We start from the raw sequence: 16,404 nt of genomic DNA, 5'->3' as shown, positions 1-16,404 counted from the left end.
CGTTGCGGTACAGCCAAGTTGAAGGTCCTGTGAATGAGGCGGATGGCGTGCGAGCGAGGAGCGGAGCGGCGAGAGAGGGAGTCGCCGAAGCGCGGCGAGAAACGCTCACTCTCCACGGCACATGCTCCGGTGCAGGGGAGGTAGCAGGTGGGTGAACGCGGCGTCTCCGAGGCCCTCCCAGAGCAAAGCGAGTACCCTCGAAGACGTGCTCTCGCTCCGCGAAGAGCCGCTGTCTCTCCTTAAGCTTTTCCGCCCACAAGGAGAGCGCTGCCTCCTGCCGCTCAAAAAGGTCCGAGTCCCTGGGTCAAAAGCGTGTCTTCTTGGCACGGGTCGTGTCATTCTGTCAGAGGGTGTGTGTGGAGGCGAGGAGGAGATGACCCAAACGCTGGACTCACGGTGCGGAATGACGAGGATTTATTGGAGCGGGTGAATGAACAAAGCAGGAACGGCAAGACTGACTGACTGACTGAATGAATGAATGAATGAATGAATGAATGAATGAATGAATGGCTGGCTGAATAACTGCATACAAACGGGAGCAACAATAATGTCAACATCAATGACACGATAGGAAACGGATGGAACTGAGGACTTAAATACACGCTGGGTGATGAATGATTAGAAACCGGTGAGTACACAGCTGAACTTAGTCTGACTAATGATACATGGAAATAACTGGAACACAATACACAGGCGTCCATACCAGTTGGTGGCGGTAATGCACCTCTCAATTGTTTGCCAACCGCCAGTACAAATGTAAGAAAGAAGAAGAAGAATACACAGGCGGTATGCTGGCACAGAAAACAGGAAGTGAGAAAACTGAATGTGGGAAATTAACTGAACATGACAAAACTGAAAACGCTGGGTCAACGACCCAGGAAACCTGACATCAGAATTGTATTTTATTTATTTTGTGTCAATATTAAGGATACTGCTTTGCAACATCCTCCATTTTGATTAGGGGCGTGAAGTTTTTGCTATGGGCCAATTTCATATTGGCTGCAGTTCGACTACTTTAAAGTAGAACTTTTCTGCTTCTCTTTTTTTCCTGTCATACAGCTTCCCTTACAGTGTTGGATGATCGGAATAAACATAGTCAAAGTTTCAGGGTGTTTTTTTTTTCTACTCGTGGATCTAGATGATGTCATACAGAGGGAATATCCTTAAATGACTATCAACAGAGAAACCACACCCACCTGCAATAAAAAAAAAGGGAGAAACAAAAATGTCATGTTTCAGACAGAGTCTGAGATAACAGGATTATTTTAAACTGACTCATGCAAAGCTACTCTGGTCCAGTCCATGAATGAACATATTTGGACATAGAATTAATGATTATTATTATATCGAAAACACTGCGTGATGCCATGGAGAGAGAATATCCTCAGAAACTTTTGGCACAGATGCCCCACTGACCTGCTGTTTGCCTGAGGCAGCCAGTCAGAAAGTTAGCTTTGCATAAACCATAAATAATGCAAAGCTATTTTGTTAGCTGGAGCAGCAAATGAGCAGAGTAATCCCCATTCACAGGAAAAAGCAGCTTTGTTAAGTGATGCCACCGGCCTGAGTTTGGAGTCCTGTACTTCAGATCGCTCATGGTAAAGGCATCACAGGCCAAACTGATGAAGCCGCCGTTTAATTCTCTGTCTTCTCCTCCCCTCACACTCTCCGCTTAGAGAGAAAAACCGGGAGGCGAGACCTGAATTTAATTAGTTCTTCTTTTCCTTCTGCAAACCCGGCGCTGCCATCGTGAGGTTTGCATGAGGAGGAAGGTTGTTGTTGTCAGCCACTGAGGCCACTGATTCACCGCACCGTGATCACACGCTCTCCCCGTTAATTAAAGTTTCATATGAAGTGTCTGCAGGGAATCGCTGTTTCGCAGCCAAACTCCCGTCCAGATGGCTGCTGATATGAGGCCTCGAAGGACGGCTCTTTTGTTTCTCCCCACCGCGGAGACAAACGTTACATTTCTGTGGCGTTAAATCAACTTCCTCCTAATTGTTGGATATTAAACAGAGAAACTTCTCATCACGCCTGAAACTTTGGAGAGCCTGTTGACGACTGCGTTGATGCTTGAGTGACGTCGACAGACTGAAGATGAAGGGAATCCCAGCAGTCCCCTCAGTCTGTCTGAGGCTGATGGTGGCTGTGCTTTACTTACAGCGTGTAAATACAAAAACACAAGTAAAGAAAACCACAATCTGTGACTGCTAAAGATAAACATTTAAGGTTTTTCTGCATATGGTAAAAGTTGCAGACGATTTGCTCTGGATTTACATAGAGATTTTTTTTTTTAACAAAAACAAGCTGTATCCACAGACTGTATGGGGGCATCGTCCATATAAAATCCTACAATTTCAGAAAAACTAGCGCACAGACTTCACGGACAGCATTAAAGCATTCACATTATTGGTCAAAGAATCACATTGAAAACGCTTCAAAAGACTCCAGCAGCACAAACATCCTCCACAGGTCCAGTTCAGGGACTCCAATTAGCAGATGTGAGCTAGCAGCTACAGCCACCTGTGCTGCCACCTGTCAGTCAAAGAGACCAATTGTAACAGGGTCATAAATCTCATTGTTATAATTACACAAAATGTGTTCTAAACCCCCAAACTGCTCCTTTTATACCTGACTTTTAGGACCTCCAAGCCTGTAGTTGTGTTCATTATCAGTTAGAGCCCCTCCTCATCCTTTTCTTCTTCTTCTTTGGTGCAATCCTATAAATACAGTGTACCGCTTTTGCCTCTCCCCTTTTCTACAATTCCCCTGTGGGAGAGGTGGGTGTCATTTCTTTCCAACACATTAAAACACATATAATGCATATTTAGCCACCTGGATGTTTCTGATTGCGATTTTAGTTCAATTATTGTCATTATTAAGCCTGTTTTTGTTAGATGTTATAAGTGTGTAGTATGTGTGTATCATAAATGTGTTTTAGGCGCCATAAATGCTAGCATGAATATATACTCCTTGCTAGCTTGGAAGTTGTGGTGGGTTGAGCTAACCCTCTTCCCCACTGTTTGTATTTGGTCGTAGGAGCTGGAGTGGGCAAATTATTTACTTGGAGGTCTTTCTTTCTTTTACCTTTTTCATCAGGTATGTCGGATTTCATGTTGTTGTTTTTGTTTTATCTTATGTCAAATATGTTACGTGTAAATGCATACTTTATGTTTAATGTAAAAATAAATGCCAGCCCTTTTCTACAATTCCCCTGTGGGAGAGGAGCTGGAGTGGGCAAATTATTTACTTGGAGGTCTTTCTTTCTTTTACCTTTTTTATCAGACACAACGCAGAATCACAGCGGTTACACAAGCTTTAAGGCTTAATACAGTTGTTCTAAAGTGGGAACATTATCTGCAGTTTCTGTATCAGGCTGTAAACATGTTTATTTCTGCTGTAAAGTTGGACATTTTAACATGAGAGTCTGTGGTGACTGGCTCAACTTTGGAGCCTCTAGTGGACGTTGGAGGAACTGCAGGTTTTGGACCTTCAGTTGATGCTGAGGGCTGTTTCAGATCCTAAAGAGTTATTCCAGTCAGCTAATTTAATCCCTACCAGCAGTTTTTTGTAATAGTTAAAAGAAAACACTGATTCACTTGGATGAGAGAGTTCTGGATGCCGGTGTTCTGGGAATCCATCTTACCTGACAAACCATCCTACCCGTTGTTTCTACGCATGCGCACAACACGAAATTCAGTGCAAAACCATGCTACTTTTGTGAATGTGACCTACAAGAACACTTTAACAATTAAAACTAAGTGGCAAATCATCTTACCTTTGTTAATAAGAGCTAGAAACATACTCTGACGGGTAAAATTAAGTGCCAAACCATGCTACTTTTGTGAATGTGACCTACAAGCATACTTTAACAGGTAAAATGAAGTGACAAACCTTCCTGGCTTTATGAATATGAGCTACACACATACTCTGATGGCCAAAGTTAAGTGGCAAACCGTCATACCTACTTAAATTTGTGCTGGAATTGCTCTGTGACAGCAGAATTGTGCATAAACTACTTACGATAGGACGTTTTGCCAAAGTAGGATGGTTTGTCAGAACACCGGGACTGTATTGATGTTTCTTGTGGTCCTCTGACCTCATTCACTGTTTGACCACAGCTTTTAGCTGACGGTGCTGCTAACCTCTGGTCGTAAATGCTGATGTGAAGCTGTTAGCAGAGGGAATATCACAGTGAACCTCATCACATTCTTACTGCTTCCATTTATCACGGTAGACTGTTAACCTTTTACTGCCGACTTCCAGGAGAAAAGGCTTCCCAAACCACCGGACTTCTTTCTGTGTGCATCGTAAAGAAAGCCGGCCCACACCAGTGGAGGCTGAGTGTGTAAAAGGATTACAGATAATGGAGCATAAAGATCAGGGCAGCTTATTTTCTAACACCCATAACTCACTATGAAGTACATTTCACTGCTCTGCTATCAAAAAGTAAATTAAGGGCCTATTTGTTCTGGAGCAGTATTGTGCTGGGAAGTCGTGTAGCTGCAGAATCACTACAGAGCATCAGAAATTCATCTCACACAGACAGACATGAAGAGGAAATTCACCAAAGTCAACACCAGGCATCAGATAAAAGAGAATAAAAAAGAAGAGTGTGAAATTGTCTATTGAAACCGTAGATATTATATCAAAGATGAGCTGAACAGGCAGGCCAATACAGAAGTGACTGAAACCTGCATGCTTTCTAGTGGCCAGCAGGGGGCGACTCCTTTGTGAGAAATGACTATCAAAGTCACAAACTGAAGAATTAACACGTTCCCAATAATTATGCCGTCTTAGTCACTAGTTTCAAGTCTTATTAAAACATAATGAGGCTCATTTTGTAAACTATGGACCCTTTGAGGCTCAAACTGGCCATAAATCAGATTACGCTTATGTAGCGCTATCTAGATTCACTTATGTTTGGCTAAAATACCAAATTAGGCATGTTTTAGGTAAGTTCTCAGTAGTGTCTTTTGGCCTGTCTTTCTCCTTTCACCTCCAACCGGTGGCAGCAGATGGTCGCCCCTCCCTGAGCCTGGTTCCGCTGGAGGTTTCTTCCTCTTTAGGAGTTTTTCCTTCCCACTGTTGCTACACTGCTTGCTCATAGGGGGTCTTCTGATTTGGGGGGTTTTCAGTCAGAGCACCAAGCAGCAACCTCCAAGATGTTAATGCTGTAGAGTTAATGCTGTAGATTCCTGCAGTTCCTCTGATGTCCACCAGGGACTCCATCAGTGGGTGAGTCAGTCCACAGAGATACCCATGTTAAAACCTTACAGCAGAAATAAACATGTTTACAGCCTGATACAGAAACAGTTTTGGTCTCTAAGATAAGTTAAACTTTCATAGCAGCTGCGCAGGTGTGAATGTTTTTATAACTTATCTGTTCAAATTGTATAAAGGCTTAAAGTTTGCGTTATTAGGAGCCTCTCTGACTGATGGGTGGATGGTGGCAGCTAGGCAGCTGTAGCTGCTAGCTGTAGAGAACATGATTAAATATGTATTTTTGTTAATTTCATGTTTAATTTGAGGAAGGTTACAGTTTATGCCATTTCTCTAGTTTTATATGCAAACTGAAAGGCTCATAAAAACAAGCACACTGGTTTTATTCTTCCTAAAACACACAAATCTTAGTGCCACAGCAGTTGGTTTGTGATCCCATATGGAAAAGAAATAGTAAAAACTTATAAAAGACTTGCATAAGATGTGGCCTACTTCATATAGTGAATCACATAAGGCTTATATGATTTACTCATGAAAGTGGCCACTTTCTCATTACTTTCATATATTGTTTTAGTAAGTATCCAAAACATACAAGTTTCATTTATATACATTTTCCAGGGATCTTATATCTGTTTTCACACTTGTATGCTTTTCATACAAGTTTCACACAAGACAGATACAAACTTTATAAGATTTATATATATCTTTTCCATATGGGATGGTACACCTCTTTAATGTTAGCAGCCAGCAGCCTCATCCCTTCTATCATGATTCATGTCGCCGCCGATGCCAGCACCTTGTTTTTTCCCTGTTTTGATAAACCCTATCTCAGAAATTTTCTATAGGAGGATGTGAGAGCACATCAGGCGGTGTTGAGGATATGAAGACGTAGCAACAGTCGCCATCTGACTCCCAGCGGCCGCGCTGAAACAAATATCTATCAGCCTCCACCAGCAGCTCGCTGTAAATCAGCATGTGGCGGAAACATATTTCCTCCTCTACCTGCAGCCTGCGAGGGGGAGAGGCGCAAAGTTATAATGTATGAGTGTTTGTGAGGCGGAGATTTGGAAACGACTCCGAACTGTGAAATGACCCGCATCAATGGAAAAAAAAAAAAATGAAAACAAACGACGAGGTAAATAAGCTGAAAATATGAAATCCATGGCTCATAGATCTTCAGCAGAGAGAGAGAGAGACGCTGCTCAGGTGTGACATCCTGCAGATGACACGCATGACGAATGACCCGACGCAGGTGTAAGAGGGGAGGAAAGTTAGGGAGCAAGAGAAGAGGGGGTGGAAAAAGTTCTAGTGGTTGCAGCGTTGGCGGTCCATCATTTCCTTTTATCTAATCAAATACAGAACAAAAGGAGTTTGAAATGCATAATTTATTTGATTTGATTCAGTAAGATTCGCAGCTCCTCGTTCTCCTCTTTAACAAAGTCATAGAGTCAAAATGTAAAATGTATTTGTGATGGTTTTTAATGCAGCAGCTGACCATCACATTTAACGCAGAGCAGCATGAAACAGATTAACCTCAGGCTGCTGCTGATGGATGTACTCTTCTTAAAACAGAACCAGAACCTAAAAACACCAACAATCATCTCACAAATATTCAGACTTGTTTAAATCTGGCTGATTCTGCTCAGGACAAAGCACCAACAAACGTTCCAAGAAAACACACTGCACGAGCTAGCAATGAGTCATCCACAGACCACCCTGCTCTGTCGTGTTATGCCACTGTATGTTCTGTATCTCTGTATGTTGCCTGTATACCTTATTATCTGAACACAGGATAGCTAAAGTGTCTGGAAGTGCCCTTGGAGAGCAGGAATGGATGCGGTGTGAGGTGGCCACCAGCCCAACCACCATGGGTTGGCTGTGAGGAAGTAAATGTCAGTTATACATCTTCGTATAACTATCGTTGGTGTCATGGAGCACATCAGCTGCTTAAGAAACTTGGCCTAACAATCCGCTCGTGGCTCAAGAGTTGGGAGTTCGCCTTGTAATCGGAAGGATGCCGGTTCGAGCCCCGGCTCTGACAATCCTTGGGCAAGACACTTCACCCGTTGCCTACTGGTGGTGGTCAGAAGGCCTGGTGGCGCCAGTGTCCAGCAGCCTCGCCTCTGTCAGTGCGCCCCAGGGTGGCTGTGGCTACAATGTAGCTGCCATGAATGGGCTTTGGGGTCCTTAGGGACTAGAAAAGCGCTATACAAATACAGGCCATTTACCATAACTGTGGCTTGTAACTCAAAACTGGTACTGAATATCTATCCAATGATATGGAAATGTGAAAATAATACCTTTTTACCTCAGATATACAGCTAGACTCCATGAAATTCTCCCTGCTGCTGCCTTCTCCTGAGAATCGGATAAACCCAGAATTTCATTTTATACCTTTTCTTGTTTTTAAACCAGCTCGTCATTGCTCGTTGTCATTTTTTTTCACAGTGCATATTTTGAGGATGAGTTTTTAACAAAATCACAACGCTTTCAGTGTACGTTGCATAATAAATTTGCATTTGAAAAATTCCTGTCGTTTTTTTTTTTGTGTAAAACTGTAATCCTTTAAAGTTAGCCAGCTAGCGAGCTAGCTTTGTCTGGTGATGGTTAGTAATGTTAGCTAACAGAGCAATAGGAAAGCTATAAGGGCTATGTTAAAGGATCAGCCCCAGGAGGTTTGGTGAATTAGCTGACCTCATTCATTGCTCACAAATATTTTACTTCTTTATGACTTTAACCAGATAAGCTAAGGGTTTAATTAAACTGTTTTTGTTAGCTAAATTTAGCTTCTCTGCTAACACAGAAAATTTGCTTGATAGGAAATGTAGAAGCTAGTTGGCTAATTTTAACCTGTTTGCTTGCTAACACTGAAAGTAATAATGTCCACAGTGAAGCCACATCAGTGTTAGTTTTGTTCTTTTGGGGAGTTTGTGTTGTGTATAGAGCTGGTCATTTTGGAGCTCAATTTCTAAGCTAATGTTAGCTAGTGTTAGGGTCACAGATAGTTAGGGAAGGTTTCATTTTTTTAGGTTAAGTTATATTACAATCTATAACATCTATCAACAAAAATGCTGACTTCATGAAGAAATTTGCACAGGTCAGATTAAGATTATTCATTTTCTGCTCTTCCTGGGATCTTCCTTTCCAACGTACGCTCACTGAGGAATAAGATGGACGAGCTGGCCCTGATGAGAAGCATGAACAGAGACTTTGCCTCCTCCTGTGTCTTATGTTTTACGGAGTCGTGGCTCAGTGAGGACATCCCGGACAGCGCGCTCAAGCTGGAGGGTTTTCATCTGCTGCGCGCGGACCGGCAGGCCTCTCTCTCTGGTAAGACCACAGGTGGAGGTGTCTGCTTCTACATTAATAGTGGCTGGTGCACAGATGTAACAGTGATTGCTCAGCACTGCTCTTCCTCTCTGGAATACCTTTTTATTCACTGCAAACCATTTTATTCTCCGCGGGAGTTTGCTTCATTCATCTTGGCCGCTGTTTACATCCCGCCTGCGGATGTGCAGGCAGCTCAGTGCGCACTCACGGAGCAGATACTGCACATGGAGCGGACATTCCCGGACTCTCTCATTATTGCTCTTGGGGACTTTAACAAAGCCAATCTGAGCCATGAGCTTCCCAAATACAAGCAGTATATCTAATGCCCGACCAGAGAGGAGAGGACATTAGACCACTGTTACAGTACGATCAGCGGGGCCTATCGTACGGTGCCCCGCGCTTCACTCGGACTTTCTGACCACGTCATGATCCACCTGATCCCCGCGTACAGACAGAGGCTGAAGCTCTCCAAACCTGTCGTGAGGACTAAAAAACTGTGGAGCAACGAGGCTGTGAAGGAGCTTCGCACGTGTTTGGAGTCTACAGACTGGGACACAATGAAGGCTGCTTCTAACAGCTTGGACGAGTTTACGGACACTGTCACCTCCTATATCCACTTCTGTGAGGACAGCATTGTGCCATCACGCACCAGGGTGAGTTATAACAATGACAAACCCTGGTTTACTCCTAAACTCAAAAAGCTGTGGCTGGAAAAAAGAAAGGCATTCAGAAGTGGAGACAGGGACTGGTACAGAGAGGCCAAGTACAGGTTCACTAAAGAAGTGGACGTTGCTAAACATCAGCACTCTGAGAAGATGCAGCAGCAGATCTCAGAGAATGACTCGGCCTCTGTGTGGAAAGGTTTCAGGAATATCACCAACTACAAGCCTAAAACCCCCCACTCCACTGATGACTTACTCTTAGCCAACACCCTTAACGACTTTTACTGCCGTTTTAACGAGCCATCAGGCAGCCTTCACACCTCCAATGGCCCCAACAAAAGAGACACTTTGGACACTCATTCCCCCACCTCTCCCCCCTCCATAGAGCCATCACCACCATCAAACACTTCACCTACAACACCTCCCTCCTCACCCCACACAAAGGAGTATTTCACACCACCTCCTCCCACCACAACTCTTCATATTCATGAAGCAGGTGTGAGGAAGCAGTCTAAGAGTCTGAATGCTCGAAAAGCTCCCGGCCCAGACGGTGTGTCTCCTGCCACCCTCAGACACTGTGCAAACGTGCTGGCCCCAGTGTTTTCTGGCATTTTCAACTCCTCACTGCAGGCATGTTATGTGCCTGCCTGCTTCAAGTCCTCTACCATAATCCCTGTCCCCAAGAAACCTAGGATCACTGGACTAAATGACTACAGACCTGTGGCTCTGACATCTGTGGTCATGAAGTCATTTGAGCGCCTGGTTCTCTCCTATCTCAAGACCCTCACGGCCCCCCTCCTGGACCCCCTGCAGTTTGCATACAGAGCCAACAGGTCTGTAGATGACGCCATCAACATGGCCCTACACTTCATCCTGCAGCATCTGGACTCTCCAGGAACCTACGCCAGGATCCTGTTTGTGGACTTCAGCTCTGCCTTCAACACCATCCTTCCAGACCATCTCCGAGGCAAGCTTTCCCAGATGAATGTGCCTGATCCCATCTGCCGGTGGATCACTGACTTCCTGACGGACAGGAAGCAGCATGTGAGGCTGGGAAAGAATGTCTCGGACTCCCGGACCATCAGCACCGGCTCCCCTCAGGGCTGTGTTCTTTCTCCTCTGCTCTTCTCCCTGTACATCAACTGCTGCACCTCCACCCACCAGTCTGTCAAGCTAATCAAGTTTGCAGACGACACCACCGTTATTGGACTCATCTCGGACGGGGATGAGTCTACCTACAGGAGGGAGGTTGAACGTCTGGTGTCCTGGTGCAGCCACAAAAACCTGGTGCTGAATGCCCAGAAGACAGTGGAGATTATTGTGGACTTCAGGAAGCACACAGCCCCACTCCCCCCCATCATCCTGACTGACACCCTCATCACCTCTGTGGACTCATTCCGCTTCCTGGGTACCACCATCACCCAGGACCTGAAGTGGGAGCCCACCATCACGTCCGTCATAAAGAAAGCCCAGCAGAGGATGTACTTCCTGAGGCAGCTGAAGAAATTCAACCTGTCAACACGGACGATGATGCAATTCTACACTGCAATCATCGAGTCCATCCTCACCTCCTCCATCACCGTGTGGTACGCTGGAGCCACTATCAGGGACAAACAGAGACTGCAGCGTGTTGTGCGCTCTGCTGAGAAGGTGATTGGCTGCAGACTCCCATCTCTGCAGGACCTGTACACCTCCAGGACACTGGGGCGTGCAGCTCGGATCACAGCTGACCCTGCTCCCCTCAGGCAGGAGGCTCCGGTCCATTCGCACCAGAACCTCTCGCCATAAGAACAGTTTCTTCCCCTCTGCTGTTGGACACATGAACAATAACCGTATGACTGTTCCCACCACTAACACATGACCCTACGCTGTGTTCACTGCATCATTCCATGTTTGGCACTGATCACCACCTGCACTCATGTATATATCTATCTACTTAGCACTTTTAATTCTTATTCTTATTTTTATTTTCATGTCTATTTAAGCGTTATATGACAGTATGTTTGCACTAAGCACCGCAGCAATTTCCTAATATTGTAAACCTGCTCGACATTTGGCAATAAAACCCTTTCTGATTCTGATTCATTTGTAAATACAAAATACCATGCCAATGAATTTTCCTGAGTCCACTGTAAATTTAATTTGAAGAATAATTCTGCTTTATTTCAGTCTGCTATGTCTCTGTGAGACCCATAAAACATGTCAGAGCACTAAACTCCAACTTTGTACTGCTTTTTAAAAAAGCTCATTTCCAGCTGAACAAAATAATAATTTCAATATTGAGTTAATACTGAATATATTTTATCAGAGAAGCGAAGCAAAGCGGGGTTCACTTCCACGCTGAGACGCTGACCTGTAGTGGAGTTAAACGGTGTAGTCCACGCCGCAGCTTCAGCCGTCATTAACTTTAATAATTACACTCAAACTGAGAATCTGTTTTCCTGCTGCATGTGAAGTGAAGGCTGTTAAAAAGCGATTAGGGAAAACGTCCACGCTTTACCGCCCAGAACATCCAGCAAAATGTTCAGCAAACACATTTTAAAAAATTAAATTAAAAAAGGTGAAAGGCACTGAATCATAAATCCAGTTGAATCATTATTCACAGAGTGATGAAGACATAACGGATGAATCACAGAGAGGAAATTAAAAAACTGTGAAAAGTACTATTTCTGTTTCTCCTTCTTTAGCTTCTCTCTAATAAACGCTCGCAGCCCTGACGGGGGGATTTGGACTGAAGCAGATAAAACCGATCTCGTCTTCGTGGCGTGATGAGGGCCCCGTCAGGGATTCTGCACGTACACACACGTTCACGTGTTTGCTGGTATTTTCTATCTGTGATGCTAAACTTTGAATCACATGGGCTCTGCGGGTATAATTTGGTCGTAGTGTTGACCTTTGACCTGTGTTTCTGGTCTAGGAGTCTTAGTCTAGGTCGAGGCTTTGTGTGTTTTTATTTTTTGGTCAACAGCTTTTATTAGCAGTATCGATGTGTAACATTTCTTCACACTTTACTGTCACTCAAATGAAAATGAGCTTGTAGTTTGCTTAATGATATGATGAGAAAGAGCTGTCGCTGTCCCAGATTTCCTCCTTTTAAACCAAACCTTGGAAAGTGAAGCAACTCAATTCCTTGGACAAAAAAATACTATTTTTCTGCTAAATGGCAACGATTAGCCTGATAACCAAGGAAACATTTAGATGTTTTATATTGCTGAAGTTAATAATGTTTCATTGTTTTTTAAGAAATGATTAATAAATCGATGAGACAGGTTGGACTGATAATCGCTCAGTATTGTTGTTGATCTGTTATGAGTGTTTAAAGGTTAAAGCTGTCTGTATTCATGTAAATCCTCACCCCACTCATCTCTCTTCAGTTTACAGTTGTTGGACCTTGCAAACTCTGGTTAAATATATACTCACTGGACAGTTCATTAGGTACACCTTGCTAGTATTGAGTTGAACCCCGTGTTGCCATCAGAGCTGTTTTAATTCTTCACAGCACAGATTAAACAAGGTGCTGGAAACATTCCTGTGATTGTGGTCCATGTTGCCATGACAGCATCACACAGTTGCTGCAAACTTGTCAACCACATCCATGATGTGACTCTCCTGTTCCACCACAACCCAAAAGAGATTGAGATCCGTGTCTGCGGATGCCATGTGAGCACAGCGAACGCATCGTGATGTTCAGGAAGCCAGACTGAGATGATTTGATGATTTGACATTAGATGGTACGCTGAGGTCATAAAGGGATGGGCAGGTCAGCAACAACGCTCAGTTAGGCTGTGAAATTCTGAAAGCCGCAGCAGAAATCGAGACTCGTTAGACCGGGAAATATTTTTCCATGTATGAATCCGTTTCCTGTTCTTACTGACAGGAGTGGCACCCAGTGTGATCTTCTGTTGCTGTAGCCCATCTGCTTTATGCTTTAGTGATGCTCTTCTGCAGACCTTTGTTTTAGTGAGTGGTTATTTGAGTTCCTGCTGCCTGCCTATCAGTGCCAAAGCAGTGTGTTCATTCTCCTCTGACCTTTGACATCAACAAGGTTTTCTCCCAGAGAACTGCCACTCACTGGATATTTGATCTTTTTCAGACTGTTCTGTCTGTCTCTGTCTGAACTCTGAGATGGTTGTGTGGGGAAAAAACATGAGCAGATCAGCAGTTTCTGAAACACTCAGACCAACTATGCCATGTCCAAAGTCACTTAAAGTAAAGGTCACTTTTCTTCCTCAACTTCAGCAGGTCATTTTTACTGTGTCTACATGCCTAAATACACTGATTTGCTGCTATGTGATTGGCTGATTAAACATTTGCAGTGATGCGCACTTGAGCGGGTAGGCCTAATAAAATGGTCCCTGGGTTATGCCTGTGCTGCTGCTGCAGATTCAGAGCTTGTTGCTATCAATGACTGAACTTGCTGTTGTTTCTACGCCACACTCGGCAACGCCACATTAGTCTCCCCCTCCAAGACCCCCTGCAGCGTTTAACCCCCTCCGCCACCCCCCTGCTTGAACCTCAATAAAAAGTTGGGTTAAACAGGCTGAGTGTGGGATTTCCAGCAGCATTGTGTCGGCTTTTATTCTCATTAAGCATATGCGAGATGATGAGCTCTCTCCTTTTCTTCTCTGCAGCACGCTGAAGTGGAATTACATCCCGGTGCTGCTTTTCTTCTGGGTGCTTTTATAGATCTCAGCTTCTGCTCCAGCAGGGCGGCAGATTATTAATCAGATTCATAAATAATAAAAGATGGCAGCGAGGGCCCCTGGGTGAGGGGACCGCTGCTTCTTCCACAGCGAGGAGAAATGATGGAGGATAATGCAGAGAACAATATTAACACAAAGCCAGCTGGATTTATCCAAACTCTGCTAACAGTCCACCTGAGGAAGGGGCCGGTTGAAATTAAATCAGCCTGAGCTGCAGGCTGGTTTAATTTCCAGCCTGCAGCTCGGGTTGGCACGAGAAATTAGCATGAAGCTAATCTGTCTAATAATCTCTGTATTTAAACTGCTGCTGACCTGCTACCTGAGAGAAGAACGACTGTTAGAGTTTAGCCCACTCTCACTTTGAGTTCACTCATGAACTCAGATATCCATATTATCCGTGATTCAGTGATGGACTGGCAGCCTGTGCAGGGTAAACCGGGGTAGGCTGGATGGATGGAATTAGCGTGATTTATTCTTTTGTGGCCACATGAATGCACAGTTTTACCAGAAAAGCTTCCACACACCAGCGCAGCTTGTTCTGCACGCTGCACGTGGACACCACCTTTTCCACGTCTCACAAAACAGATTAATATAAACTGATTTACATATGAATATGGAGAATCTGTAGGCGCGGGAGCATGCTTCTGTTCAGGTAAGCGAGCTCATTGCGAGCCAACACACGATGCCATTTGTGAGACACTCCCTGCATCTCACTACGACACACAAGCTGCAGATTTACAAAATTCTAAAACCTAAAAAGTATGAATTCAGATGTTGGAGGGCTGGAGAGGTATAGTTTTTATCTTCAGCAGGTTGGAGAATTTCTTCTTTTTTTACAATCTTTTTTAATCTTGGTGGTTAGGTTTAGGTTGTAAAAACTGCTTGGAAAGGTAAGAGTTTAGGAAATTCACTGTCCACCTATAAAAAGAATAAAAGGAACATGCTGTCATATATCAAAATCAAACAGGAAATGAAGCAGCAAGTCATGAAGTCGACTCGAGACCCTTGGAGTGGATGTAAATCTGATTTGGTTGTAGTTTTTAAAAGAGCATAATGTGATTTTCAACCATAAATAATTTTCATATAATTAAAAGTAATGAAGGCTCCTAAAAGAAAGGAAGATAAAAAGCACCAAATTTTAAGTCCTGTGTACTTTGAGAGCCTCAGACACAAAGCGAACGTAAAATTGTGAATAAAAAGCAGCTGACTCTGAAGGTGTCAGGTTGGACACGCATTCACCATGTCCATTACTTTTCCCTTCCTTTACGTACGACTCCTCGTCACTTCACTGCACTTGATCAAACGCAACGTCTTACCAGAGTCCGTCAGAGGCTGGCTGAGGTGCAGCGTACAGCAGCCTTCACGCCTGTTTGCATTGGTGTACATGATGATGATCACGGACACGTGATGAGCAGAGCGAGAAGAAGGAATAAACGAGGAGAGATGTTAAAGGCTAAAAACACATGAAGCTAGTGTCAGCTATAAGTTTTCATGTACACGGGTTCCATTTCATTATCTTCACTTCTGTATTTGTTAGTTTTTGGGTGATTTGCATGTGATCTGCATAGTTACTTCCTGTGGTGTTCTGGATGTGTGTCCTGCTGTCCAGGGATTAACATGTTCTCTATTTTCTGTCTGTCATTAGGACAAGGGATGATGGGCCTACAAGAGAAAATACTAATATGTACATTTTATTCAAATATTATGATTTTTTTGTAATTAATTATTAATTATTTATTTGTGTTAAACTCTTCTGTGTTGCTTTGTTACTCTGCTGTTAGGATTGAAAGGGCCCGGTGTCTACTTGGCTCTGTTTTGGCCTCATGGATGAAATGTTGGGACAGAGGCAATCCACCAGGCCTCCTGCTGTAATTGCCTCCACCCATGAAGAATCTCCAGGGCCAAGTTCAGCAGTGGGTAAGTGAGAGGAGGATGAGGAAGAGCAGGAGGGTGAGAGGATGAAGGACTGGATTTAATTAGAGAAGACATGAGGCTGCAGAAGAAAGTGGAGGTGAGGCGAGCACGTAGACGGTTTGGATTACTGAATAATGTGAGGTAAATAAAGGTAATTGTAAATATACTTGTTTTATTTACAATTTATATTATTATTAATTATCAATATAACGTATGCAAACTTAGCGAGGTTAGCACCCTTACGTCTCAATATGCTAGCAATGCTTTGATTGTTTGTGATTGTAGTTGTTCGTTGTCTGATTTATTTGTAACGCCCTCATTAAACAAAGAAAGCAGAAACAACAACAACAACATCTGCTGAAGTTTATCATGGCTATATCTATAAAATCTGTCTGGAAATCTTATTTCAACAATTCCCATCTGAGGAATAATCAAACAGTTTCATTTTAAGCTAAATGTATGATAACGCCAGCGATGCTGGTGGAGGTCTGGCCATCCAGCGGAGATGGACATAGCTTTGTCAGCAGTCTGATGGCTACCTATGTTTAGTCTGTTTTTTCCATTAGCCACAG

This window comes from Astatotilapia calliptera, chromosome 2, assembly GCF_900246225.1.
Source record: "Astatotilapia calliptera chromosome 2, fAstCal1.2, whole genome shotgun sequence".
Taxonomy (NCBI): Eukaryota; Metazoa; Chordata; class Actinopteri; order Cichliformes; family Cichlidae; genus Astatotilapia; species Astatotilapia calliptera.
This window is presented reverse-complemented; position numbering follows the sequence as displayed.